We start from the raw sequence: 26,628 nt of genomic DNA, 5'->3' as shown, positions 1-26,628 counted from the left end.
AGAGGTAATGAAGAGCATCCAGGGCTCCCCAGCTGATCTCCCAGTCCTTGCGAGTGCAGCAAAGGATGAGACGTCCCAGCAGCTGTCCCAGGATGGGCATATGGATCTCTGTGTGGCGGGCAGGGCCGTAATTGTCTCGTGCAAAGATGCTCCAGACCTGGGGGAGGGAGGGAGGCAGGACAGGTTGAAGGGCTGAGGGGCAGCAACTGTGACCAAAGCCCTGGACCCAAGAATGTGCCTGGGGAAGGATGCCCGGTGAGTCAGAGCTTTGGAGGGCCCTCCCAAAGCAGCTAGAGCTGGGCGGCAGGGCAGGGAGAGCTGCCAGGCCTGGGCTCCGACCACGCTCCTTGCACGGTCCTGTCCTGCGCAGGACTGGGGGCCGAGATGGCTCCTGGCAGAGAGGGAACTGGGGAGAGAAGACCATGGGAAAAAGAAAGAAACCAAGCCCCTCGCTCCATGGAAGAGCCTTGCTGAATGCCTCACATGCTTCCCAGGCTTGCCTTGCAGACACCTCGGAGCTGCAGGCTGCTCTGCTGTGCAGGGAAGGGGAGCCAGCCTGGCTGGAGGGTGCCTGGCTCCTTACCTCCTTCGAGGAACGTCTGGCCAGCAAATCGCTCAGCCTTTCAATCCTCCCCACGGCCCTCTCACACACAGCTGCGCTGTGGAAGTTGGCGAAGGTCAGCAGCATCTGGGAGGAGAGAAACCGCTGATGTGCCCTGGCAGCTGGTGCCCGTGACAGCAGAAGCAGCACTGCTGAAGTCCTGGCTGGACTCGCGCAGTCCTTGTGGCCAGGCAGGTAGGCAGATGGCACCCCCAGGGCAGCGACTGCTCCTTCCTGTGCCCTCCCCCAGAACACAGCCCTGCGTCCCGTCTCCATGAAGAGAGCTCCTGCTTTGGGGCAGGAGCCTGCTTGAGCGGGTCTGCAACAGAGGAATGGGGATATGGCCCCCAGGGAAGCCAGGAGTACAGAGCTTCAGCGCTGGGCTCCCTGTGCGGGACGGGCAAGTCCCAGCGGGTCTCTGCCCTGGTCAGATCTGGGGAGGAAAGCACAGGGCACCCTGAGGCAAGGGAAGAGCAGCACCGGCTGCCACCGCTGCGGTGCCTAAGGAGAGGGATCAACTGCCTCCCACCACTTTGGTGCAAGGAAAGCTCTGGGGACAGAGCTGGCCCAGAACTGCCATGGGCAAGGCTTTGCCACGCCACAGGAGGAGGCTGCAGAGGGGAAGTCACATTGACTGCAGCCAGCAGACACCAGGTCCCATGGTGGGCCACCCCTGGCTCCCTGAACGGCAGCTGGGCACCCTTCCTGTGGTGGCACTGCGGTGGGGACCGTCCACTCAATTGTGGACACTCCCTTCTCTCCAGGGTGAGGAACAGCCCCTGCCAAGCCCACTCTTTGCCAATGCCAGACCTGTAAGATTGTCTGCAGCTCTGTGAAGCCAGAGGCAGCAGAGCTGAGCACCAACGTCCGCAGCATGGTGTCCATGGCGTCCAGGGTCTGCAAGGAGGACAAAGGGTTGTGGCAGTCTTTCTGTGGTGCCTCTCACCCCCGGAGATGGACCCAAAGTCCCCACGCTAAGGGAGAACACCCGCGCTGCCTCGCCGTGGCCAGGAGAGGCCTCAGGGCAGACAAGCTGCTGTGGGCAGAGCAGCCTGCAGCACTGGACGTGGCCAGGCCCATGGGAAGGGGACGGAGGGATGAGGGTGGGCAAGCAAAGCCGAGCCCCTGCCCTGCCTTGGATCTCTGCTTGGTCTCAGCACGCGGTGGCCAGGGAGCAGCCCAGAGGGACTGGGGGCTCCTGTAGCTCAGCCAGAACTTACGTCAAAGTAGAGAGTAGCGACCAGGCCCTGCATGTCTGTTCTTGGAGGAAGCAAGAAGACACTCCTGAAGCAGGCCTCTAAGAGGCTTTTCATCTTGCCCTCCCGCACCGCCTCCACTTTGCTGCGAAGAGAGAGAGGGGCCCGTTGGACACAGGTGCTTTGATGCCTTGGGCAGTTGGACACGGCCCTCTGGAGCAGGGGCCCCCGAGAGGGACAGAGGGTATGCGGGGAGCCCCGCCAGCTGGCACCTCCTCCCTCCCCGGCATGGCCCAGGCCAAAAGGCCAAAGGACAGTCCTGGCAGGCAAGCCTCCCGCTTTGGACAATAGCCAAGAGGTGGCACCGAGCTGCAGGATCCCTCTGCCCTCCCCTGCGTCCTCCCAACAAGCTGCGAGCAGCGCAGAGCAGAGGCCTTCTGATGGCACCACTGGGCTCTGCCCAGATGGGGGATGCCCTGGCCAGGCCCAGGGCCACGGGCCGTGGACAGGTGCCAGCCATACCATGGGCTGGGCAGGTACCTCAAGGCGGCGATGGCAAGCATGGCTTGCTGCCGCACCGCTGTGCGCAGGTGGTCCCTGGGCTCCTCTTCCAGCAGCACCTGCAGAGCACAACCGGGATGGGACCTGGCAGCCGCCAGCATCCAGTGCCAGCAGACCCAGCACCAGGTGGCAGGGCTGGCGGAGACCCTCTGCCCCCGCCTCGGCACCGGCCCCCAGAGTGCCCCCAGCCACCCCCAGCACTGGGGTCTCTGCTGGCAGGGCTTCTCAGCAGCCCCCGAGTGCCATGGTGCAGCTCAGAGTCCACACACGCGTGCCCCTGCCCTCCCGCTGTCCTCACAGTGTGCTGGTGCCCGGGGACCTTGCCCCCTCCCCAGACCTGCCAGGTGTCCCCTCACCTTGATATTCTCTGCCAGCTCAAATCTGTGGCAGAACGCAGCCAGGTCCTGTGACAAGCCCTTGAACCTGGCAGCTTTGCACAGGGTGCAGATGGTCTTTAGGAACCGCATCCTCTGGGCCAACTCCTGGCAGCCGGCGGGCAGAGAGGCAAACGGGGAGCGTGAGAAGGCAGACACATGGCCTGCAGCACTGGAGCACTGGAGCTGCAGTGCTGCGCAGGAGACCTGCGGGGAGCAGCTCTGCCCAGCCAGCAGCCCCCCAGCAGCCTCGGCAGCAGGCAGCAGAGCTGGCGGCCCCATCAGGAGATACAGGGACAGCTACCATGGAAATGGCCGTGGTTACCTTTTCTGAGCTCTTTAGGAAAGCCTGGATGAACCGCAGGGATTCTTTTTCCGCTCTGTACAGAGCCAGCCAGCTGGACGCAATAGAGGTGGCCCCTAGTAAAGGAGGAGGGTTGGAGAGAGGGGCCAAAGGCAAATGCCAGGAGCGGAAGGAGCTCTGCCCTCCATCCAGCCCCGTGCCCGCCCCCCTGGTGCAGTCTCCCCGTGGGTGTCCGGGCTGGAGGGTGCCCAGCAGATGGGCTGCGATGCTGGAGTGCAGCGTGGCACAGGAAGGTACGAGAGCACCGGGCTTAGGGGCTCGCTGTCAGACAGTCTGGAAAGGTCCCTGTCCCCCACCACTGCTGCCTCCTGCCAGGCCAGCTGCCTCTCGCTGCCCATATTCCGAAGCAGGAGCCGGATCCCCTCTGCTCTCTCCCGCCCTGGGGGAGGCTGTGCTGGGGCTGGCTCCCAGCCCCCAGCAGCATTCCGGCAGTGCCGTGCTCCCTGCCCGTGAGACCCCCACTGCTGGTGTGCCGGGGAAACAGGACCCTGGCATGGGTCAGGCTGCGGTCGCTGGCCCCAGCCCTGCCCAGCCCGGCAGGGCCCCTCACTTACCGGTCTTCAGTGGCTGGGGCACGCACAGCTCGTGGGGCTCCGGTGGAGAGCTGCTCTCCTGGGGAGTCCTTTTCTCCTCCCAGGCCACCCTCGGGTGCTTGGGGGGTCTCTGCGTCATCCTGTGGGCTGGAGGAAAGGGGTGGGAAAGGGGGAAGCTTTGGTGAAATGCCTTGGCAGCACGGGGATGCCGGGGGTGACGGGGAAAGACGTGGGCTCTGCGCAGAGGCTCCTCGCCAGCTCCACAGCACCGTGGAGCTGTCCTGTCCCGTCGCTGTCCTGCCAGACACTGCGGGGCAGGGGCCGTGGGCTGTGACAGAGGCGGGTCACAGTGGTGCCCTTTGTGACCCGCCTCCCAGGCCAGGAGGGGCAGGGTGTCCCCTGGGGGGGCACAAGCCCCACTCACCCCTGGGCACTTGGCTCCTCTTGGGGTGCCACAAACCCCACGTTTGCCCTCCTGTTCCCCGGAGACCTCCCTCTTGCTCTCCGCTTGTGCTAGAGCTCCGTGTTCTCACATCCCGGCATGTCCCCAGGACCGTCCATTCCCTTCGGTGCACTCCAGAGCCCTTCCTCATTCCCTTGGCAATGTTAGATCTCTGAGATTCCTTCAAGCTTAACACGTCATATTTTTTGTCGATTCCTCTCTTCTTTGCCTCCTACCAAACAGGAAGAGCTCATGCCGAAAAGAGGGAAAAGAAAGCGAAGAATCTTCCACTGAGTTTGCCTGTTTAGGATGTGGCAATCTTTCAGAAATGGGGATTGCTGTCTTGCTGGTTTTTTCTTGCTCTGTTTTTTGACCGTGACCAAGAACATCATTGCACTGGTGCTGGCTGACCACCATCTCCAGCCCTCCACGGACATCCTCTGGGCCGCCTCTCCTGCCTGATGGCCTGCTCCTCCTCCCAGCTTTCAGAACAGCAGGAAGCCCATTTCTGCAGGGTCTGCACAGAAGTTTCACAGTTGGAGTGTTTTGGCCCATGGGGAACGTTATCTCCAGGCAGGGGTGTCTTATGCTGGGGCTCTAGCAACATGGAAACTTCTCCCCTGCCGCACAGTAGGAAATACCACTTTCTGCTTTGAACCCCTTCAAATGCCCCACAGACTTGGGCCCTCTCTTCTTTCCTTTCTCGGTCCAATTTTGTTCAATATATTAATTAATGACGTGTATGAGGGGACAGAGTGTATCCTCAGCAAGTTTGCTGATGATGCCAAACTGGGTGGGGTGGCTGACACCCCAGAGGGCCGTGCTGCCATCCAGCGTGACCCGGACAAGCTGGAGAGCTGGGCAGAGAAGAACCTAATGAGGTTCAGCAAAAGCGAGTGCAAGGTCCTGCACCTGGGGAGGAAGAATGTAAAGCACCAGTATAGGTTAGGAGCGGACCTGCTGGGAAGTAGCTCTGAGGAGAAGGATCTGGGGGTCGTGGTAGAGAGTAAATTATCCATGACCCAGCAATGTGCCCTTGTTGCCAAAAAGGCCAATGGAATCCTGGGCTGCATAGGGAAGAGTGTGGCCGGTAGGTCGAAGGAGGTCATTCTCCCCCTCTACTCTGCACTGGTGAGGCCACAACTTGAATACTGTGTCCAGTTTTGGGCTCCTCAGTTCCAGAGGGACAGGGAACTGCTGGAGAGAGTCCAGCGAAGGGCAACTAAGATGATTAAGGGATTGGAGCATCTCCCTTATGAGGAAAGGCTGAGAGAGCTGGGACTCTTTAGCCTGGAGAAGAGAAGGCTGAGGGGAGACCTTCTTATGGCGTGTAAGTACCTAAAGGGTGGGTTGAAGGAGGATGGAGCCAGGCTCTTTTCAATGGTTCCCAGTGAAAGGACGAGGGGTAATGGGAACAAGTTAGAACATAGGAAGTTCCGTTCAAATACACAGGGAAAACTTTACGGTGAGGGTGACAGAGCACTGGCACAGGCTGCCCAGGGAGGTTGTGGAGTCCCCTTCTCTGGAGATTTTCAGGACCCGCCTGGATGCAGTCCTGAGTCATGTGCTCTGGGCAATCCTGCTTTAGCTGGGGAGTTGGACTAGATGATCTCTAGAGGTCCCTTCCAATTCTGAAAACTCCGTGTTTCCGTGATTTTGTGACTGTGTCTTCAAAACCATGTTTTTTAACTCTGCACAGCGCCATGCTTCAAAAAGAGGAAACGTCCATTCAAGACTCCCCCACTAAAAGTGCCGGGGGTAAAAGTGATGCTGGTCCTCACTGCCTGTACCTGAACAAACTATGCTCTCTCGTCTAAACCATCTTAGCATTTTGAATCAGTCCCCTCATCTACAGTCTAAGAGACACAGTGCTTTCCAGGTGGTTCAGCAAGGTCTCCTTGAAACATACGGATCTCATTGGGATCCTAATAAAATTTGGCTGCTTTGAACAGCATCTAAGCTGCTCCTTAGTTATGCCTTTAGAGACCTCTAGAGATTACTAAGGTGGGCAGCAGAGAGGACAAACACTCTTTGATGATGTCTGCAGTCACAGATCACAGAATCACAGAATGACTGAGGTTGGAAGGGACCTCTGGAGGTCACCTGGGCCAACCCCCTGCTCGAGCAGCGACTCCCAGAGCTGGTTGCCCAGGACCCTATCCAGGTAGCTTTTCAGTATCTGCAAAGGTGGAGACTCGACAGCCTCCCTGGGAGACCTCTGCCAGGGCTCAGTCACCCACACAGTAAAAAGCAGTTTCTGATGTTCAGAGGGAACCTCCCTTTTTTCAGTTTGTGCCCGTTGCCTCTGGTCCTGCACTGGGGACCACTGGAAAGAGCCTGGCTCCATCCTCTTTGCACCCTCCCTTTGGGTATCGATACACATTGATGAGGTCCCCCCTGAGCCTTCCCTTCTCCAGGCTGAGCAGTCCCAGCTCTCTCAGCCTCTCCTCATAGCACAGACACCCCAGTCCTTCAGCATCTTTGTGGCCCTTGGATGGGGTCTCTTGAGTATGTCCATGTCTCTCTTGTACTGGGGAGCCCAGAACTGGACACAGTGCTCCAGCTGCGGCCTCAGCAGTGCTGAGTATGGGGGAAGGACCACCTCCCTTGACCTGCGAGCAACAGTCTCGTGCTTACAGAGGCTCTCATTCAACTGGAAAAGAACTCTTAGGTGTTTCTAGCTCCATCCCCTTATATAAAGAGAGGGAGAGATATGTTTGTTTGTGTGTTCATTTCTTTATTTTCTAATTTCCGGAGCACTGACAAAAGGAAAGAAATGAGATATCACACACTGCTGGCTTGTTTCTCCTGTTAAAATATGTTAGGATGTGTAATCTTTTTGGAAAACAACGGACACGTTGAAATAATGAGCTTGTGAGCTTTGTGCAACAGAAGAGATAAAAGACAATCTAGTACAGCCTGAAGGTCCACATGAAGGAGGAATTCACAGGAGGAATTCACAGGCTGATACTGAAACTGCTGCGACCCCTAAATAGATGCTGAATGTGTATTGATACAGCTGTATTTAACCAATAATAGTTTGTGTGTATAAGGTTAAAGGCCAATGAGCACAAGACACGATACTAACCCACATTGTAGTAAAAGTATATAACACTTCAAGTATTGTACTAAAACGGCTTCAGCACGATCATAGTGGTCTGCGTCTGAATCCCACCGCAAGTTGGGTCCACCCCGAGCCTCCTCTACTTGATGCAGACCAGAGGCAGCTCCCTCTGCCTGCCTCTTGTGTGCCCCTCACCATCCCAAAGGCTTTGGGCTGGGCCCACAGCAAGTCTTTTCTTGGGCTGTGGAAACCAGGAGGGGGACAGAAGGGTCCAGATGAAGTTTCCCAAGTGCCAAATAAGTCAGAAGGCACTTTCTGGTGTTGTTTAATTGTCTGGGTTTTTTTTTTTAATGGTTTATTGCCCAGTCTTCTTCCATGTTGTCAGTCACTTCTGTTGCTCTTTTACTCAAAATGTGTTCCTGTAAAGCACTGGGGCATTTGGATGCAATGAAGGAAGTCTGTTCCTTTGTGTCCTTTGCCATTGATTTGTGAGGAGAGGAGCAAGGGGGAAAGAAGAGGAGGACAATCAGCAAATGGTTGCGGTAGTTCAAGAAATCCCTTCACTTGAAGCTGTTATCCAGCAACCGAAACAAACCAAGACCTTTTCCCATTGCAGTTTCTCTCATGGGACCTGTGTTGTGACTTATCGTCTGGACTCTAAGTAGCTATCGATTTTATAAATATTTTTCCAGCTCCCCCGGTGATGAGTTTGCAAAGAGAGTGACAGTTCCCTGTTCATGCAGGTTGATTTCTGAGGTGTATTGGGGTAAGGACACTTTTCCAGCCTATTTGGAGCCAAGTGTTGAATCTGACTGTGGGCAGTAGGTGGAGGGAGGTCATTCTCCCCCTCTACTCTGCACTGGGGAGGCCACAACTGGAACACTGTGTCCAGTTCTGGGCTCCCCAGTTCAAGAGAGATGGGGAACTACTGGAGCGAGTCCAGCGTAGGGCAACTAAGAGGACTGAGGGATTGGATCATCTCCCTTATGAGGAAAGGCTGAGAGAGCTGGGACTCTTTAGCCTGGAGAAGAGAAGGCTGAGGGGAGACCTTCTTATGGCATAGAAGTATCTAAAGGGTGGGTTGAAGGAGGATGGAGCCAGACTCTTTTCAGTGGTTCCCAGTGACAGGGCAATGGGCAGAAGTTGGAAGTTCCATTCAAATACAAGAAAAAACCTTCTTTACGGTTAGGGTGATCGAGCACTGGAACAGGCTGCCCAGGGAGGTTGTGGAGTCCCCTTCTCTGGAGATTTTCAAGACCCGCCTGGGTGCAGTCCTGAGTCATGTGCTCTGGGCAATCCTGCTTTAGCTGGGGAGTTGGACTAGATGATCTCTAGAGGTCCCTTCCAACTCTGAAAATTCCGTGATTCCTGAAAACCAAACCTTACTCCTATCAGAAGAAAAACAAAGCTTACTCCTATCAGAAGAACACTAAAGCCTAAAACAAAGACCTAAAAGATGGCTAATGAAGACCTAAAACCTACACAAGACTATCACCTTAGGGCAAAACGCTATTAAATACAATAACTATTTCTCTGCTGTTCTCTTCTTCTGGGTCTTACTGGAGCGGGGGCAACCTCGTGGTCGTGGATCCCCTGCAGAGCTCAGGCACTGCCCCCATAGTAGAAGTCGGTGGGGTTTTCTAAACAGAGTAAATTGACTTCGTTGGTGGACCGACATGAGAGTTGCCTAGTTGTCAGCTGGAGGAGGTCACCATCTGGGCTTCTGCCACCTTCACCTGCCTTTAAAAACGCTGCCGGGGCCTTCTGATCATCCTGCGGGCGATGGCATTTCATGTGCGTGTTCCTCCCATTGACCTTCCCAAACACCCTGGAAGGGAGAAAACATACAGGGATTTTTAATTTCTTTTTTTTTTTTTAATTTCTTAGACCACATGTCATTAGTTTTATTTTGTGAATTTCTGCTATGTTTTGCTGCGTGGTACTACACAGTTTCTGCCAGTACCCCTGGCTGGGTGGGACCTTGCTGGTTAAACAAGAGAGATTGTTGGGGATTAAAACAGGAGAATTAATGGTGCGATTGCTTAAAATTTAAGGTGGACTGAAACTCCAGCGGCTTTCCTGGGAATGAGTGATGTAGCTTGGCACGAGTGACTGCAGCGTGGAAGCCCTCGGGCCGCAAACCGCACAAAAGAACTTCAGTGGAACTTCTTCTTCTTGCACAACCGGATGAACCGGAGCAAGCCTGTAATTCGAGGAAAGGGCCTTCAAAGAGAGAGAGAAATGGTTCCAGCTGAAGTCAGCAGGAGACAGAGGAGACCCAAGTGAAGATTAGATGGGAGGAGGATGAAAATGCACGGGAAGAAACAATCCCCATTGCATTGTCGCTCCAATCAGTGCAGAGGAAAAGCGGCTATTACATAAATCGCTGGGACAAGAAGTCAGTGCACATGGCACACACAAGCACCTGAACGCCTCAGGGAATAGACCTTCAAAAGCACTGGAAAACAAGCAAGAGGGCTCTCTCTTTGGAGATAACCAGCTCGAGCTGGAACAGAGCCACTCTGGGGCAGAGCCGGGGCTCCGGACTCTCCTTCCCAGTCGGAAGCTAAGGCTGGATCCAGCTGCACCAGGACTCCTCTACCAGGGAAGTTAAGAAAGCAAGGGGGTCTGGTCCGAAACTTGCGACTTGGCGGGAGGGACTCCCCGCGTCAGAAAACACAGAGGTTTGCGTTAAAAGTCAAACAAAACGTCCAGAAGGCTGCAGGGCAGAAATTTATTTAATGGCAATAAACCATTAAAAAAAACCCCAGCCAATTAAACAACATCAGAAAATGCAATTGAAATGCCTCCTCTCTTACTTGGCACTTGGAAAACTTGATCTGGACTCTTCTGTCCCCGTCCTGGTTTCCACAGCCCAAGAAAAGACTTGCTGCGGGGCCAGCCCAAAACCTTTGGGATGGTGAGGGGCACACAAGAGGCAGGCAGAGGGAGCTGCCTCTGGTCTGCATCAAGAAGAGGAGGCTCGGGGTGGACCCAACTGGTGACTACAGCTGAACAAGTGGCACTACGCCCAGAAGAAATTGCAGCTAGACAAAAAGGAAAAGATTGTCACCATGAGGCTCCTCAGACACAGCACAAGGGCCCAGAGGGGTTGTGAAGTCTGTCCTTGGGGGTACCCAAACATGACTGAACTAAGTCCCAAGCAACGGGATCCAGCTGGGGCTGCTCTGAGCAGAAGCTTGGATTGAAGACCTCCAAGCATCTCTACCAACCTCTATGCTTCTGTGGTTCTTCGAAGGTGAGCTGTCCTGCCTTCCCCAGATGGGCAGCAACTGCCACAAGCTTATGGAAGGCGGCCTGTCGCACTACCACCCAGGCCCCTACTTCAGATGAAGAGCCACTATCAAGCATGGGGGGCTTTGCCACTTACAGGGCACCGGGTCGGTGGGAGGGCACTGAGGACCCCCAGCCCTCCTGGAACACTGTTGCCACCATCTTGTTGAGACCCCAGGCATGGGATGAGGAGAGAGCTGGAGCCCAGGGCTCATGAGGGGAGCTGGAAGGTGGTCCCTATGCCCAAGGGGTGGCCTTACTCTCAGGCAAGCAACATGGCGGGCAGGAACGAGCCCCAGGAAAGAGGCTGTCGGCCCCCTTGACCCTCCTCCTCTTCCCACCTTTGGGCATGTTTCAGGCCACAGCCCCCCCCATGCCCAAACATACCCTATTTGGCCACACGCATCAGCCACAGTCCCAATCAACATCACAATGGCTTCCTGATGTCATCAGCCACCTCACACTGCCTGTTCTTGGGGACCTAGAGAAGCAGGGGTCCCTGCAGCTGGCCCACAGTTTGCCGAGCTTCCAGGCCCTCGGATGCCAAGCATGCTTGGAAGGAAGAGGAGCTGGAGCAGCGAGGCGCATGGCTGCCCACCTTGGTGTGGAACGCCGCAGAGCCACTCCCCGCAACCGCAGAGGAGGCAGGCTCACCCCAGGAGGAGGAAGCTCAATGAGCAGAGGCAGCACACCACTCCTGATGGCATAAGCGCGGCTGACCTCGATTCTATAATCAGAGGCATGCAGCGCTTGACCATAAGTTCACCAGGAGACGGTGTGGAGCCCAAGCGCACCTGCCTGCCAGGGAACAGCCAGAACAGTGAGGCAGATGGCCCTCCACTTTGGCATGGGACCCCACAGAGCCGCTCCCTGCAACCAGGGAGGAGGAAGGCACCTCCCAGGAGAAGGAAGCGCAATCAGAGGAGGAGGAACATCACTCCTCATGGCACAGGTGTGACTGACCTCGCTTCTGTGGTCAACGACACAGAGCGCATGGCTGTAAGCCCACGAGAGAACAGCGTGGAGCCCAAGCGCATCTGCCTGCCAGGGAGCAGCCGGCGCAGCGAGGCAGATAGCTGCTCAGCTTGGCATGGGATGCCACAGAGCCGCTTCCGGCAACCATGGAGGAGGAAGGCACCTCCCAGGAGGAGGAAGCGCAATCGGAGGAGCAGGAGGAGGAGGAGCAACATCACCACCCATGGCATGAGTGCGACTGCTCTTGCGTCTGCAGTCAATAGCATGCAAACAACAGCATGCAATCGACAGCAACACATTTTATATATTAACTCCTTAACTGATTAAATTGGGTTGGTGAATGTGAAAGTTCTGGGACTGCTCTTGCTGTTTGTGCCGTAAATAATTTAAGCAATTAAGCCTCGTTCCGCTGTGTTGGTGGTGCTGTTATGGTTGGAGAGACCTATAACAATTCATTGTCATTTAGGCAATCATTCTATCACCGAATGAGCCCTCCCCACCCAGGAAATGGAATTGGGTAAAACAAGGAAACCCAGGAGTAAGATTAGGTAATTAACATTAACAGCACATTCTCCTTTTGCTTCTCATTACTTGTACTTAAAAAAAGCTGAAAATCAAAGAAGCGGTGGTGTGTTCACACCTCCTCCCTAAGCCTGCTTCTCGCTGCGGGTGCTGCCAAAGCGATACCAAAAGGCAGGAGTTTGGGAAAAATACCCAGTACGGTATTGAAATACAGGTCCGAAAGACCTGCGGGTGGATTTAAACCACCGCTGCCTCATGGAAGGGTTCCACATGCGGATTCCTGCTGCGAGTCTCGCTGCTGTTCCACACCACTTCCAAAACCTCACAGTTCTGATGCATAAGCAGAATCTGGTCAAAATTCTCCAGCGCCAGGACGGCGCGCCCATGCTGCAGGGTGCTCTTCCTGGCAGCGAAGGCCTGGTCTGGCAGGAGGGTGGTGGCAGGGATGGTGAGGTACTGCTGGCTCAGACACCCCGTGGCCGGGAAGCGATGCTCGTTGTTCTGCCACCAGTGCAGCGGCTGGTGCTGCGCTTGCAGAGGGGCTCCAGGATGTAGTTTTCCAGTTGCTGGTGGATCTTGGGGTTCTCTCCATGGCGTCCTTCCCCAAAAGGATGTCGTAGCTGCTCTGAGACGGGGTGCTGGTGCATGGGTCCTTGCGAGCAGGCAGCTGGCTGCCGGCATCTGCGCCTGCGGCTTTGGAATCCGAGTTTGGCACCCCAAACTGGGTGGCAGATGTGGACTGGCAGTTGCAAACCCTGAGCAGCATGGTTCTCACTGGCTAGTGCAGCTCACTTCTCAGGCTGGGGCTGAGAAAGCACATCTCCTGGACGTGCTGCCCAAATCAGAGGACTCTTTGGGTTGGGAGGTCCCTTTATGGTGTCCTGGTTTGTGCTGCACGGGCCCTTGAGGACACAGCGTGTCCGCTGCAGTGTCTTGGTGCTGTAGTAAAATCCCTAACATGGGTTCAATTACAGCATGTCTGCCTTTACCAAAGACAGCAAACTCTCCTTTGGAGCAGGGAATGTGAACCCTCGCTTTGAATTGGACCGTTGATACCATCTTCACGAATGGAACCGGAATATTAAGATTTAATTTGAAAAAGCTAAGGGGATTTGGATTAGGGAAATGGAAGGTTCTGGAGAATGATTCTAAAAATGGGTTTTGGCATATTATCGAGACCCAGCAACCTGTACTGGTTAAGCAAAGAGGACCATGTGATCGATTCCCTCAGGGAATGCAGTTCCCTTCAGTGTGGAAGAGTACAGAAGACGGAGAATGGCATTACGTGCAATCTACTCCTTGGTGTATGCATTGGACAGGGAATCAGTCAAAAGAGAAGACAGGAAAAATTAATTTGCCTCCTGCTTGGATGGCAGAAATCTATGAGAGGCAATAGAAGTCGGATGGTTGAACAAGATCTTGCATGGCTTTGAGTTTGCCCGGACCGCATGGCTGCAAAGCCTATTGCTAAACCCAATCATTTTTGTTATCATAGTGATTTTTGTTTGTGTTTTGTTTGGATGTCTTAAGAGTATTGTTATCAAGCAATTATCTCAATCTTATGTCTTAGTGATACGGGATAGGAAATGAGGCTCACTGAAGTACAGAAAGACTTGGGTAAGTCTCAAAGGGGGGAACTGTTGTAGTGAAATTGACATAAAAAAGGAAAATTAAATGGAAAATGTAATTGAAGCAACAAAGGAAACCTGCTGCTGCTCAAGTCCTCGATACTACTCTAACGCTATTTATTTACCTAATCTCAAAATAGGGAAATAGTAGACACGATTTCTCTACGATTCAGTTAAGGAACTAACCAGCAGACAGTGTAGCACTGTTGGTAAGCAGGGTATTCCTATCAAGAGAGCGACGAACTGTAGGCCTGGTCAGAAAATCCAGAAAACCACTTGGAACTGCCAAGATCAGAGGAAAAGCAGGTAAAAGGTGGTTCCGGCAGGGGGAGATGGTGACCACCGACTCATTGACCACCTCCCCAAACGATACCAACTATTAAAAAAAGAAGAGTGGACATTAGAGATACCAGAGCGTGTCCTGTGCAACCCCAGTATGCAGGGAACCCCTGGGCATCTCTGTGGGGTCACGGCTGCTCGACTGCCCCAGGCTGTGGCCAGAGTCTGCGCATACTTACTGAGGCTGGAGTCTCTGAAGCTGGGCTGCTGCTGCCATCTCCACTGCTGGGAGAGGCTTTCCAGCCTTCCTCCACCTCTGGATGACCTCGTTTCTCCTGGGCTGGGCTGGAGGGTGGGGAGTCCAAGTGCCTCCAGTGCCGAGTGCCTGCCAAGGAGTAGACGCTCTCAGCAAACCAGACAGCAAACAGAGGTGCCCTTTCCCAGAGGACCTCCTGAAAGGAGCCTGCAGCGGGACCTGGGAGACCTGTCACTGAGTGCCCACCCTCACGGCTGGTGGCTGCTTTTCCCCTTGCACCCTGCCGCCCAACTGTCCTGCTCAGGGCTGAGCAGGCAAAGCCCTGCCCTGCAGCTGGGGGTCAGTCCTGCTCCCACCCCTGCAGACCTGCCACACCGAGTGCCGCAACAGAGAGGGTGGCTGCTGTCTCAGCGCTGTCAATGGCTGCCTGTAGCTGGGGCGGCTGTCGGTCCTCCCCTGCAGACCAGGCTTCCCATGCCGCCCATTCTGCCCTCGCTTTTTCCTGCCGCTCCTGCCACCGCGTCTTTAACCTGTCCCACTACTTCCTGCCTGCCTCCTTGGTCCTGCGGGAGCTGCCTGGACATGGGGGGAGTGCACTGCAAAGAGACACCAGCAGGAGGCAGCATGAGCACAGGGCAGGTTGGCCTCCTGTTTGCATCTGGGATCAAAGCTCCCACAGCTGCCAGAAGAAGCGGGGGAGACGGGGCCGTTTCCCATGGCAAGGGGGGATGAGCCCTGAGCCCCATTGGATGGGAGAGGACTGCACCTCAGGTCTGCTGTAAGGGCAAGCAAAGTGATGCGGGGTGCACTCAGCATCTGTCATCTTCCCCACTCAGGGGCCTGCGATGAGGCAAACAAGCTCATGAAAGCTGTACGGCACGTGTTGGGGACCTCCCGAGTCCCTACAGCCGCAGTGTGCAAAGGGGATGGCTCTCCTGCATGGCTGCAAGGATCCCTCTCATCCCATCCCACAAGGGTCTCACCTGGCAGAAGGCTTCTTCCCCGTGTCTTGCTGCCTTGTGCCTGGACTCTGGCTTGGCAGCACCGCAAGGGAAAACCTCATCCCCCTCTGCAGCAGCTTCTCAGGATGCCCCTCTGTACCTGGGAAAGGAGGCAGCTCTTCAGAGCAGCCCCGTGGGGAGGGCGTTTTAACAGGGCTCTGCTCAGCCAGCGTGGGGCAGGGCCTCCCTGGGCAGCAGAGCCTCCCTGGGCAGCAGTTCCTGTGTCTGTTCTCATCCTGTGCTTTTCTGCAGCCTTCTGGTGCCGGCTGCAGGAAGCCTCGGTACCCTTCTGCTCATCACCAGGAACTTAAACCTGGAAAGCAAATGATGACACAGGCTTGAAGAGGGGGGAACCCTACCCTCTGCAGCGCCCCAGCACTAATCCTCCTGGCGGTCAGGTGAGGCGTGGCATCCCTCTCCCTTTGTGGGATGCCTCTTATTGGCAATCTCCCCTCAACACCAGAAAACGCGCTTCTTCGTGTCCTCTCCATGTGCAGTTGGTTCTCTCTGCTGGCAATGACAGCAGGCTGGCCGTGAGAAACACGATCACGATGCCCCGTCACTCCAGGAGAATACACGTGCAGCCCAAACTCAGCATTCGTTAACCAGAAAGCAGTCCCTTCAGGACTGATCCCTGACTCGACGCCTAGTGTCGAGCCCAAACAACGCGTGCTCCTGAGCAGGACCTGGCAAGCCGCCCACTCGCTCGAGGGCTGCAGAGGAACTGCACACAATTCGGGAACGCGTGGTCAGGAGCAGCCTGCATGCCCCGAGTGGTGGTGGCTCCATCGGAAATTGCTGCACCTTGCGTCCACAGCCTCTGCAAAGTGACACAGGGATGTGAGAGGGTTTCCAAGGCAGGGTTTTTTTGGCTACCAAAGGCAATCAGACCTGTCTCCTGTTCCAAAAGAAAGCCACTTCTCAAAACCCCTCTGCCAAACCCTCTTCCCTGGAACTCTCCAGAGCTCTTGCCCTGCTCTGGAGAAGGTGCCCAGCAAACACTGAGACTGTGCAATATCACTGCCAGGCTTTTTGTAAGGCAAGGACCCAAAAACTGAGAAGAAACTTTCTTTGCTGATGGAGAAGTCAGTGGGGGTGAGCATGGGGAAAGGCGTTTGACTGGCCTGCCACGTCCAGGCTGGCCAACGGCGACTGGGTGTCTCACCCTTCCATAGGCTTCCCAAAGACACTGTAGCAGCCTCAAAACCTCAGCAACTTATGGTGTGAAGCAGTGCAATGCGGCTGGCCTTGCTCTCCAGCCCTGTGATGCATTCGTAAAAAAATCGCATGCACAGGACATCGTCTCTGCAGGACAGAACGGCAACGTCCATGAAAGCGAAGGCGAGGCCCTGCCTGTTCCTCAGTTGGAAAGTGTACAAGAGTATGGTCTCTTGCACACAGTCCTCCACCACGTTCCGCGGCAAGGAGGTGGCTTGTGAGAGCCACCTGTAGTTCAGCGGGCTTGATCTTGACATCATCTGCAAGGAGGAGGAACATCGTCACTACCACAGCAGGCTAAACTTCCGTGTAAAATTCATAACAAAATGCCACAGAGAAGGTCGTTTACAAAACCAGCTCTTGGGGAGTTGTTTGTCTGGGAGGAGCTGAAGCCATCCCCCAACCTTTGGAGGCACTCTACTCTCTACTCAGTCCTCACCAGGCAGGATTCCTTTTCATCCCAGAGACAGAACCCCAAGACAAACCAGGTCCAAGGGAGAGCTGGCCCTGGATGGCCCCCCTCGCGAGGGGACTGATCTATTTCCACAGGATCCACAGGGCTCTTGGAAGACCCAGCAACATGACTCAGGATTTCTGGCAGCCACAGTGTCCCCCGAGCCCTGTGGGACCCTCAGACAGAGCTCTGGTGGCAGCCCCAGCCCTGTCCAGGTGGGAGAGGACAGCTGACCCCAACTCACCAAAGGGATATCCCACACCATAGGACGTCGTGCTCAGCAATAAAAGTTGGGGAAAGAAGGAACAAGGTGTTGGGGGATGGTCTCTTGAAGGCTATGCCGTTTGTCCTTCCAAGTGACTGTTTGGTGTGATGGAGCCCTGAACATATAGAGTAGCAAAAGGTGCAGTTGCTCTGAATTTTGGCATTTGCTGTCATCTCAGTTGAACAAAGGAATTTCCCAACAACCTCCAAGGAGATGCCCCAGATGTTGCCCCGTCTTTCAGAGTTGCTGCCTTAGAGCTTGCAGTTCCCTGCACGTACCCTGGACCAACTCCAGTACCTCCCATGTCACCAGGTGTTTGTGTCTGAGCAGCTCACCACTGCCCTCCACCTCCAGTCATTAGCAGCAGAGCCCAGACAAGGAGCTCCCACCAGGGCGGCTGTGTTGTGCATACCTGAGCTGAGTCAAGAGGAATCCCCCCTCCTTTGACGGGTATGTAGTGTGCATGGGAGGGAGGGGAGTCCCCTCCTGTCCCCAGGACTGAAAACACCACAGTAGGTGCCTCAATTGACTCAGCTGAATCCCTTCCCTCCACAGGGGTAAAGGAGATCCCTCCCTGGCACTGTCCGGGTGTCCTGCCTAACGATGGGAAAAGGCAAGGCAATTCTCATGCCCAGTCTCCTGGTAGGAGAAATGACACTGCTGGAAAGAAGCCTTTGACCCCGGCTGAGGAAGGGAACATCAGTGATTCCTTCCGCAGAAGGACCAAGGAGACAGTTCTGAGAATGAGGTAACTTCAGAAGAAGGCCACCCAGCAACCAAAAAAACCAGTAAGAAATCAAGAGACCACCGACCTGAATGAAGCGATTGCACTTGGGCACTGGGATATGGGTGGTATGTTCCGGGGAATCTGTCTGTAAGGGTAGAATTGGGACGCGCAATCTGCAGTAGGGGTCCCTCCCTGGAGGCAACAGCTCGAGCTGCTCTGCGTGTTGGGTAAATAAACCACGGAGTTACTCAGCGGACTGGTGACTCTTCTTCTGTGAGCAAAAACCTGGGGCTGAGCCCTGTTGGGGTGGCACCCACATAATTCCTACCACAGTCTCGCTGGCAGCTGCGTAATTCCTGAAACAACAAGCCAGAGGCTTCTCCTGCCCTAACACCTACTCAAACACAGATGACATTGCAAGCAGCTGCCCAAGCCAGGTCCTGCTCCTGCCTTAAATCCTGCTCAGCCACCAGTGACCTCACAAGCACCTGCACAGCAGGAGCACCCTTACTGCCAAACCCCTGGCTTTTTCCTCTCCGTCTCCCTCTCCATCTCTGTCTCCCACTTCCCCGAGCTCTCCCCTCTCCCAGGCACCTTTCTCACCTGCTCCATGACATCCCAACGTCTCTAGCTGTCCCTGTGTTTGTGTGGCAGATGGTAACTCGGAAGCATTGTCCCAGCCACATCCCCTGCATCTCCTTCTGCTCTCATCATTACTGCGCCAGCTGTCTGATGAGCTTTTGCACCTCATGCACCCTCTCATCCTGCCTCTCTTCTGCTCTTAAACCTGCAAGAGAAGTGACAGCCAGGTGGTGCCCCCTCTGTGGCATCTTACCAGCACCTGCCTGAGATGCACAGCTGGTGGGCTCTGTAACCATCAGCCCCAGCATGTTGGGAAGTCTTCTCCTGGCACAACAACAGCTCTGGCCGTGCTTGGTGCGTACCATGCTTCCTGATGGAGAACCACAGCACTCAGTGCCTCCTGGGAAAAGCTGATTTGAAGGCAGCTTTGCCGCAGGTCCCCAGGCCACTCCGGGGCTTCTTCCTCTCCCCCAGCTCGGCCACAGGTCCTGCATCTGGCTCCTTCCTGCAGGATTTTGCAGAGCCCGTTACAGCTGTGAGCACCGGGCCATGGGCACGGGGCACAAACAGCCCCCACCCCCGAAGGCCCAGACCCCAGTGCACCTCTCTCCCCAAACTCCTACACCTTCCAAACAGACTCTCCCTCTACCGGAATGATCTTTCCTTTTAAGAAGAGCTTATGTAGTCGCACACCATGAGAGGGCGATTTGGGCTTCAGTCCCAGAACAAAAGGATTCCCATTACAGAATCTCAGCCAACACCTCCAGGAGCCTCTTGTCAGTGACCCACAAACACTGTGTTGCAAAGAAAGCTGACAGCTAATACAAAGTATCTTTTCCTCCACAAATCTTTGTTTCCCCCCTACCCTCAGACTACAGCAGTGATAATCAAATGATTATACTGTCATTACCACAGGTCTGAAACCCCTCCATACCATCACTCACCGATGGCGACGTGGACGTCTCTGCCTGACAAGAGACGACCGGCCCCAAACCTGGATCTTAGGGTGTCCTGGCTCTACTGAAGCCAAACCATTTAGAATAAGGATACAAACAAGTTTCAGAGAAAGCAGGATAGTTAGTGAAAGAGGTGAGAAACGTGATGTGTCTCAGCCACCCCTAATTTTACAGGAAGTTTCAAAAGTTGTTCTTTTTTCTTTTTTAATCACTGCCCAGCACAAGTGAAAACACACACACCTGCTTTGTTAAGGAGAACGGAAAACTACAAGAGTAGGACTGTTGAGATCTGAGCAGCTCAACCACTGCCACAGCAGTTTCTGTCCCTACGAGCCTGACAAGGCTTGTGGCTAGAAGACAGTTGAGACAATTTAAAACCAGAACTAACCTTTGACTGGCAGCACTGTCTTTCTCAGTTCTTTGTATTTCTTTCTTCCCTTCGGAGTACATATCAACAAAAAAGAAAGTTTACATTCTCTGGAAAAGGGAGTTGGCAACCTATGAGGACTATCAAGATATAACAAAGCTATGTAGGGGGAAAATTAGAAGGGCCAAAGCTCAATCAGAACTCAGCTTGGCCACTGTTGTTAAAGACAATAAGAAGAGATTCTTTCAGTATATCCATAGAAAAAGGAAGACTAGGGAAAATGTAGGCCCACTGGTGGATGAGACAGGTGCCCTAGTGGTGGAAGACACAGAGAAGGCAGAGTTACTGAATGCCTTCTTTTCTTCGGTCTTCACTGCTAAAGCTGTCCCTCACAAATCCCATACTCTGAAGGCAAAGGGGAAGGTCTGGAGAGAGGAAGATTTTCCCTCAGTTGAGGAGGACCGGCTCAGAGACCACTTGGCCAAGCTGGACATTCATAAGTCCATGGGCCCTGACGGGATGCACCCGCCAGTGCTGAGAGAGCTGGCGGATGTTATTGCTAGAACACTCTCCATCGTCTTTGAAAGGTCATGGAGAACAGGAGAGGTGCCTGAGGCTGACATAACTGCGATCTTCAAAAAAGGCAAGAAGGAGGACCCAGGGAACTACAGACCGGTTAGTCTCACCTCTGTCCCTGGGAAGGTAATGGAGCGACTCATTCTGGATGTCATCTCCAAACACGTTGAGGAACAGGAAGTTATTGGAAGTGGTCAACATGGATTTACCAAGGGTAAGTCATGCTTGATCAATCTGATAGCTTTCTATGATGTTATAAGTGGTTGGCTGGATGAGGGGAGAGTCGTGGATGTCATGTACCTTGACTTTAGCAAGGCTTTTGACACTGTCTCCCACAACATCCTCATTAGGAAGCTGAGGAAGTATGGGCTAGATGAGGTGACAGCGAGGTGGATTGAGAGTTGGCTGCGGGAAAGAACTCAGAGGCTTCTGATCAGCGGCACAGAGTCTAGTTGGAGGCCTGTAACCAGTGGTGTCCCCCAGGGGTCAATACTTGGTCCAATTTTGTTTAATATATTAATTAATGACCTGGATGAGGGGACAGAGTGTATCCTCAGCAAGTTTGCTGATGATGCCAAACTGGGTGGGGTGGCTGACACCCCAGAGGGCCGTGCTGCCATCCAGCGTGACCCGGACAGGCTGGAGAGCTGGGCAGAGAAGAACCTAATGAGGTTCAACAAAAGCGAGTGCAGGGTCCTGCACCTGGGGAGGAAGAATGTAAAGCACCAGTACAGGTTAGGGGCGGACCTGCTGGGAAGTAGCTCTGAGGAGAAGGATCTGGGGGTCGTGGTAGACAGTAAATTATCCATGGCCCAGCAATGTGCCCTTGTTGCCAAAAAGGCCAGTGGAATCCTGGGCTGCATAGGGAAGAGTGTGGCCAGTAGGTCGAAGGAGGTCATTCTCCCCCTCTACTCTGCACTGGGGAGGCCACAACTGGAATACTGTGTCCACTTCTGGGGACCCCAGTTCAAGAGGGACAGGGAACCTCTGCAGCGAGTCCAGCGAAGGGCAACTAAGATGATTAAGGGATTGGAGCATCTCCCTTATGAGGAAAGGCTGAGAGAGCTGGGACTCTTTAGCCTGGAGAAGAGAAGGCTGAGGGGAGACCTTCTTATAGCGTACAAGTACAAGACCCGCCTGGATGCAGTCCTGAGTCATGTGCTCTGGGCAATCCTACTTTAGCTGGGGATGTTGGACTAGATGATCTCTAGAGGTCCCTTCCAACTCTGAAAACTCAGTGATTCCATGATTCCGTGATTTCCCTGATTAAAAGAAACAAGAAAACACAGAGAAAACACAGAAAAGCAGACACCCACAGGCTTGGGGCCTGCACAGGAGCACTCTCAAGGCCCTGCCTGTACATACAAGATTAAAGTAACAGACTCTTCCCCCACACAGGAAGCAATTCCGGCTCAGGCTGCTGTGGCCCAAAGCATGTCCACACCCACACCCCTCTCTCCCCTCAGGCCCTCCTCCCCTCGGGCCCCTCGGCCCCGCCCCCGCATGGCTGTGACTGACACCCCAACACCCGCTCCGCTGATTGGCTCAGCCCTGGCCAATGGCACGGCGAGGGAAGACCCCGTGGTGAACCAGTGGAGGAGGTCTCCCTCACAGCCTGCCCGGGCCTCTGGGGCCCGTGGGCGGCCTGAGCCTCTCTTCCCCCCAGAAGGGCGCTCCTGGGTAAGATTCGAACACTTCCCCGCGACACTTAGAGATCTCTAGAGAGTGGTTTTATAGCTTAGCGCATTTCTAACCGAGCTGTATTACGGACATCTTGAGTATTGGCAGGGGCTTTGCAGACAGTCACTGTCACCGGCGATCCAAAAGAACTCGTGTCTCTGTTGTTTAAGCAAACTGCACTGTGTAGGCAGCTCGTCGTTTGGGTTTCTCACGCAACGCCACCGAAGCGTGGCTGTGTTAGTTGGTGAGCAGGACTGGGCTGAAGGTGCAGTGCGCTATTAGTGTACCCAGAACCGTTAAGATTTTGATGTGTATGAAACGCGCCTGGACTGATAGTGGTGAGTTGGGCAACACTCCGAATTTAACCCCGTCTGTGGGGCGGCCCCACAGCCTCCTGCGAGGCCGGGAGCAGCGTTTCCCTCAGGGCTGGAGCCCCCTCCTTCCCCCAGCCCCACTCCTGGGCAGCCTTCTCCTCCCTCCCACCTTCGCCCCACACCTCAGCGCTGGGGCAGCCCCACAGCCTCTTCCAGGGCTGGGAAAACACTCCTGCCCTTTCTCTTCCTGCGGGTTTTGAGAGGAAGAGCCCCCATCTCCCCAGCCAATACATGGGGTTGGGGCAGCTCCACGCCTTGTGTTTGAACTGGGAATTGGGAGGTGAATCTCCCTGTTTCTTTTTCAAAAGCGGGGGGGCTGGTTTGTAGCGACGCTTAAAACCCCGGGTTGTGCCTAAATGTGGGGCTGATTTCAACCTCAGGGGCTGCGACTCCTTCCAGCTCCGACTCACAGCCCTGGCAGCACCGTCAGCGCACCGGGCTCGGCGTTCTCTTGTATTTTGAAGGGGATTTTACAGATCGGCAGCAGCCAGGGATATTTAGCAGCTGTATATTGGTGGCAGAATCCGTGTCGTGAAAAGATCTTTGAGGTAAAGAGGTGAATAAGTGGGGCTTTCTTTGTACGTCAAAAACATTTCTTGTTGTCCTGTACCTGTAAAAAGACGTTCAAATCGATAAGGCTGAAGGTAACAATCATAACACCTCTGTTGCACAGGAATTTCAGTTCATAAAATTGCACCCTAGACAGGAATATGTTTTGTCGTTTTGGTTTTTGTTGTGAGTCCTTGCAACCTGCTCTCCAGCTGGAAGTGGGAAATGCAAAGGCATTAAAATGATAGATTTGCTAAATATGTTGCAAAGGTCTACATTACTGGCTTTCTCTGAAGCGGGGAAAATATATCCTGTTTAATTCTTGTTTGCATTTGAAATTGTCTGTGAAATGGATTAAGCGGAGTGGGCTTCTTTTTCTGGGTCTGCCCTTGGAAGGAGAGCGCCTTTAGGAAAAGTCTTTTCTGGAGGGGATGGAGAACTTAATTGCTGATGGCTATAAAAGTGCGCCCCGTTTGGGTGGCTTGAAAACAAAACCCGTGAAAATCCATGACTGAAAAATGAGATGTTCTCCTAACTATTGGGGCTGCTGTTTCTACTGATTCGCCAATGAATAACGGCTCATTCCTTACTCATGGCTGGGGAACCTTGAATTGTTTCCCAAAGCCTAAGGCAGCGGGAAGGGCTGGGGTTGTCAAATTGCTGCAGAAAAAATACCTGTTGAAATTGCTGCAGATCAAATAAAACAGAGCGGTTTGGAGAAAGAGGGGTGGAAAAATGGTTAAATTTGTTGCAGCAAAGTTGAAATAGCAAAGGGTGTAACGTGATTGGGAGTCAGATGTGGGTTTAGGTGTTGGTAAGGACCCCCGCAATAAACCGTAAGAGGCGGAGCTACTTTGTTGGACTTTTGGGGCTTGTTTATGTGTGGATATTCGCTCGTCACAGCCAACAGCCCTCCAACAGAAGCGTTAGGAAAAGTCTTTTTATTAGTACTAATGCTTTGAATTTTCCAGTGCGCGAAAAGCCTCAAAAGTGTGTGTTTCTGTCCAGCTGCAGAAAACACCAGCACTGCAGTAGCTCGGTGTTTCTTTTCTTCCCCTGTCTGAAGACTGGTATGAAGGGGGTTTGTACCGGAGTGTCAACTTCTGCTTTTGGGCAGCTGCTGGTTTAGGAACTGTTGCACAGATTGCTTATCGCTGCAGCCTCTGCCACCACTGCCGCGCTTTCTGCTGCTGTCAAGCTTTTTTACTCGTTCTGAAAAGCTCTCGAAACATGGGCAAGGAGCCCGGCTGGAAACCTTGGCGTCTGCCCCCCATCCGCAGGGAGAAGCTGCCGATCGTGCTGAGCTATGCAGCTCTCCCAAGCCAGATGTCCACAGCCACAGCCTCCTCGGCTTGTTGCGGCCACGGCTGACCATTTTCAGCAGGATTCGAGTACGTCAGCATGCTCCTCCAACCCTTTTAGCTGTCTGTTGTTTGAGTTTGGGACTCAGAGGCGTTTACTGTCTTCCTGCACTCTTTTAAAAGTTTTTTTATCAGTGTTGACAGCTCTGGTTTCACCTAGAACAGTACTTAGCGCTTACATCCGGAACGGCCTGAAAGCCATGAAGTAATTACTCCAGCACCAAAGGTTTAGAAATAAATTTCTCAAGACCAAGCCTTGGGATGTTTAGTAATGTGATTCGGAGACTTTCAGCTGGCTTCTTGGTGGGGCTGGTGCACAGGTCGGTGATAATCCAAAGCTGCAGAGCGAGCTCGGTGCCCGTGGAAGGGGAACCGCGCTCTCAAGGAGAAAAACTTGGTGTGTCGTTGCCTGTGGGAGGGAAAGGGATGTCAAGAGTCAACCAAACGACCTTCTCGCCTTCCAAGATGGGGCTCTGGAGGTGACAGTTAATTAAGGGTAGTTGTGGAAGTGTGCCTTACTGAGCAACGTGCTGCGTCTGGCTCGGGGACTAAATATCTCCCAAGTTTGGGGTTGGTTTAAGTGCTTCTTGGTTATTAGCTGGATGTCACTCTTCCATGTGCCTCCTGCCCTCTCTGGAGGGGTTTGCTGCTGCCTCCTGCGTTGGGCCGAAAGGACCGGCAGCGCTCAGGACGGAATTTCTCAGGCGCGGAAGTTAAACCCCATCTGTGCTGCTTAAAAACTGCTCTGGGTGTTACTGCAGCAGTCACGGTGAGAAATCTGGTGGCTTAGGGGAGCCTGAGATTTACATTCCTCCTAACTCTGGGGAATTTTGGGGAGCCTGGGTGGTACAATCCCCTTCCTGCTCCCAGATTCCTGTCGCTGACCCGGCAGCGGGATGTTAGCAGAGCTGATGCCTGCAGCAGCTGAGGGTCGGCATGATCCTGGCATTCCTGGAGCTCTGGTGCCGAGGAATGGGAGTGTGGCCCATTTCCATCATGGCTTGTGAGGGAAATAATGAGGTTTCATATAGCTGTGGTGCGTAAACGGGGATTCCTCTTTGCATGTGTGCTTACAGGATGAACGCACGTGTGTTACGCAAAGATTTTTGAGATTGGTTAATGAGCGTTGTTTTGCAGTGCAAATGCAAAGTGTTATTTTCATGGAGCAACCAGCTCACATGTTCCCTTTATTTTTCTTTTTTTTCAAGGCAGACTGACTGTTGTAAAGCTTCACTTGCAGGCAGAATATCACCTGCTTTTGATGATTGTTTCTTTACCTGACAATAAAAGGCCACTAGTTCACCGTGGAGGTAAAGAACTGACAATCTGGGAGAGCGTTAAGGGATTTGCCTCGTCAGAGAGTTTCCAGGGGAATACGGGGGTCACTCTCCATCTCATTCCTGGTGAGCTGCCTGTCTGTAAAGACCATCGTTGCATTATAATGACAGAGGCAGGCCCTGAATTGAGTTTTGGGAAGCCATTAGATAATTTTATGGTTAATTCTTTTTTTTTTTTTTTTCAGAGTGAGTCTGTTACTCAATTCTCTTTGCTGAAGATGAGACACGTCCTTCCCTCTGCTTTGGCAATGGCCGCTTTCCTTGGGCTCAGGGACCGCACACCCCTCTGGTCCTTTGTAAGTAAATCGTGGCTGTGCCTCCTTCCTGCCCGGCCTGGGGTGCTTGTCCTTTACTGAGTGAGAAAGCAAGTTGTTCCTTGGAGGAAATAAAGAGATTTTTATACTCTGTCCTGTGCAGCAGTGCCGTCCCAATGCGGCTTCGGGAGAGGCGCCATTCCTCCAGCGCTCGAACCATGGCAGGGAAGGGACCTGCTGTCTCGCTCACGTTGGACGAATTTGATCGTTCTTTTGCAAGAAATGAAAGTGGTGACAATTGTTACCTGGTCCGCCCAGCCTTGCTGGTCTGCCTGCTCCTCTTTTTCCCTGTGGGAAGGCTCTGAGGTTCTCCCGGGCTATAGGAACAGGGAGGCAGTAAGGATGCTGTGCTGGGAAGCTTTGACTGCCTTTGCTGTCTTCCTCCTGTGGATGGAGAGATGGATCCGCAGCACTTTGGAGCTCACTTTGTCCAAATGCTGAGGTCGCCATTTGTTATACACAAACATTTTTCCGTGCAGGAAATGAAATTTTTCTGAAATTCCAAGGCAGTATGGAAAGAAAACACTTTTGAAGTTTAAATGCAGGTCATTCTTTTTTGGTGTCGTGGTTAAAATGTGACGTCTGTAACTTTGAAACTAATATTGATTTCTATCTTAAGTGTTGTTTTATATATCTTTTGGGCAGAATGGACAGGGACTTTGGGTTTTGGCCGATGAAGGATAACCCTAAAATCTACGTTGGGCCATGAGTTCCAGCCCAGCGGTCAGAATAAACCCAACCCCTGGGGAAACAGGGCTGAGGAGCGGGCGCGTGGTTT

The sequence above is a fragment of the Vanellus vanellus genome, assembly GCF_965231255.1.
Source record: "Vanellus vanellus genome assembly, chromosome: 21".
NCBI lineage: Eukaryota > Metazoa > Chordata > Aves > Charadriiformes > Charadriidae > Vanellus > Vanellus vanellus.
This window is presented reverse-complemented; position numbering follows the sequence as displayed.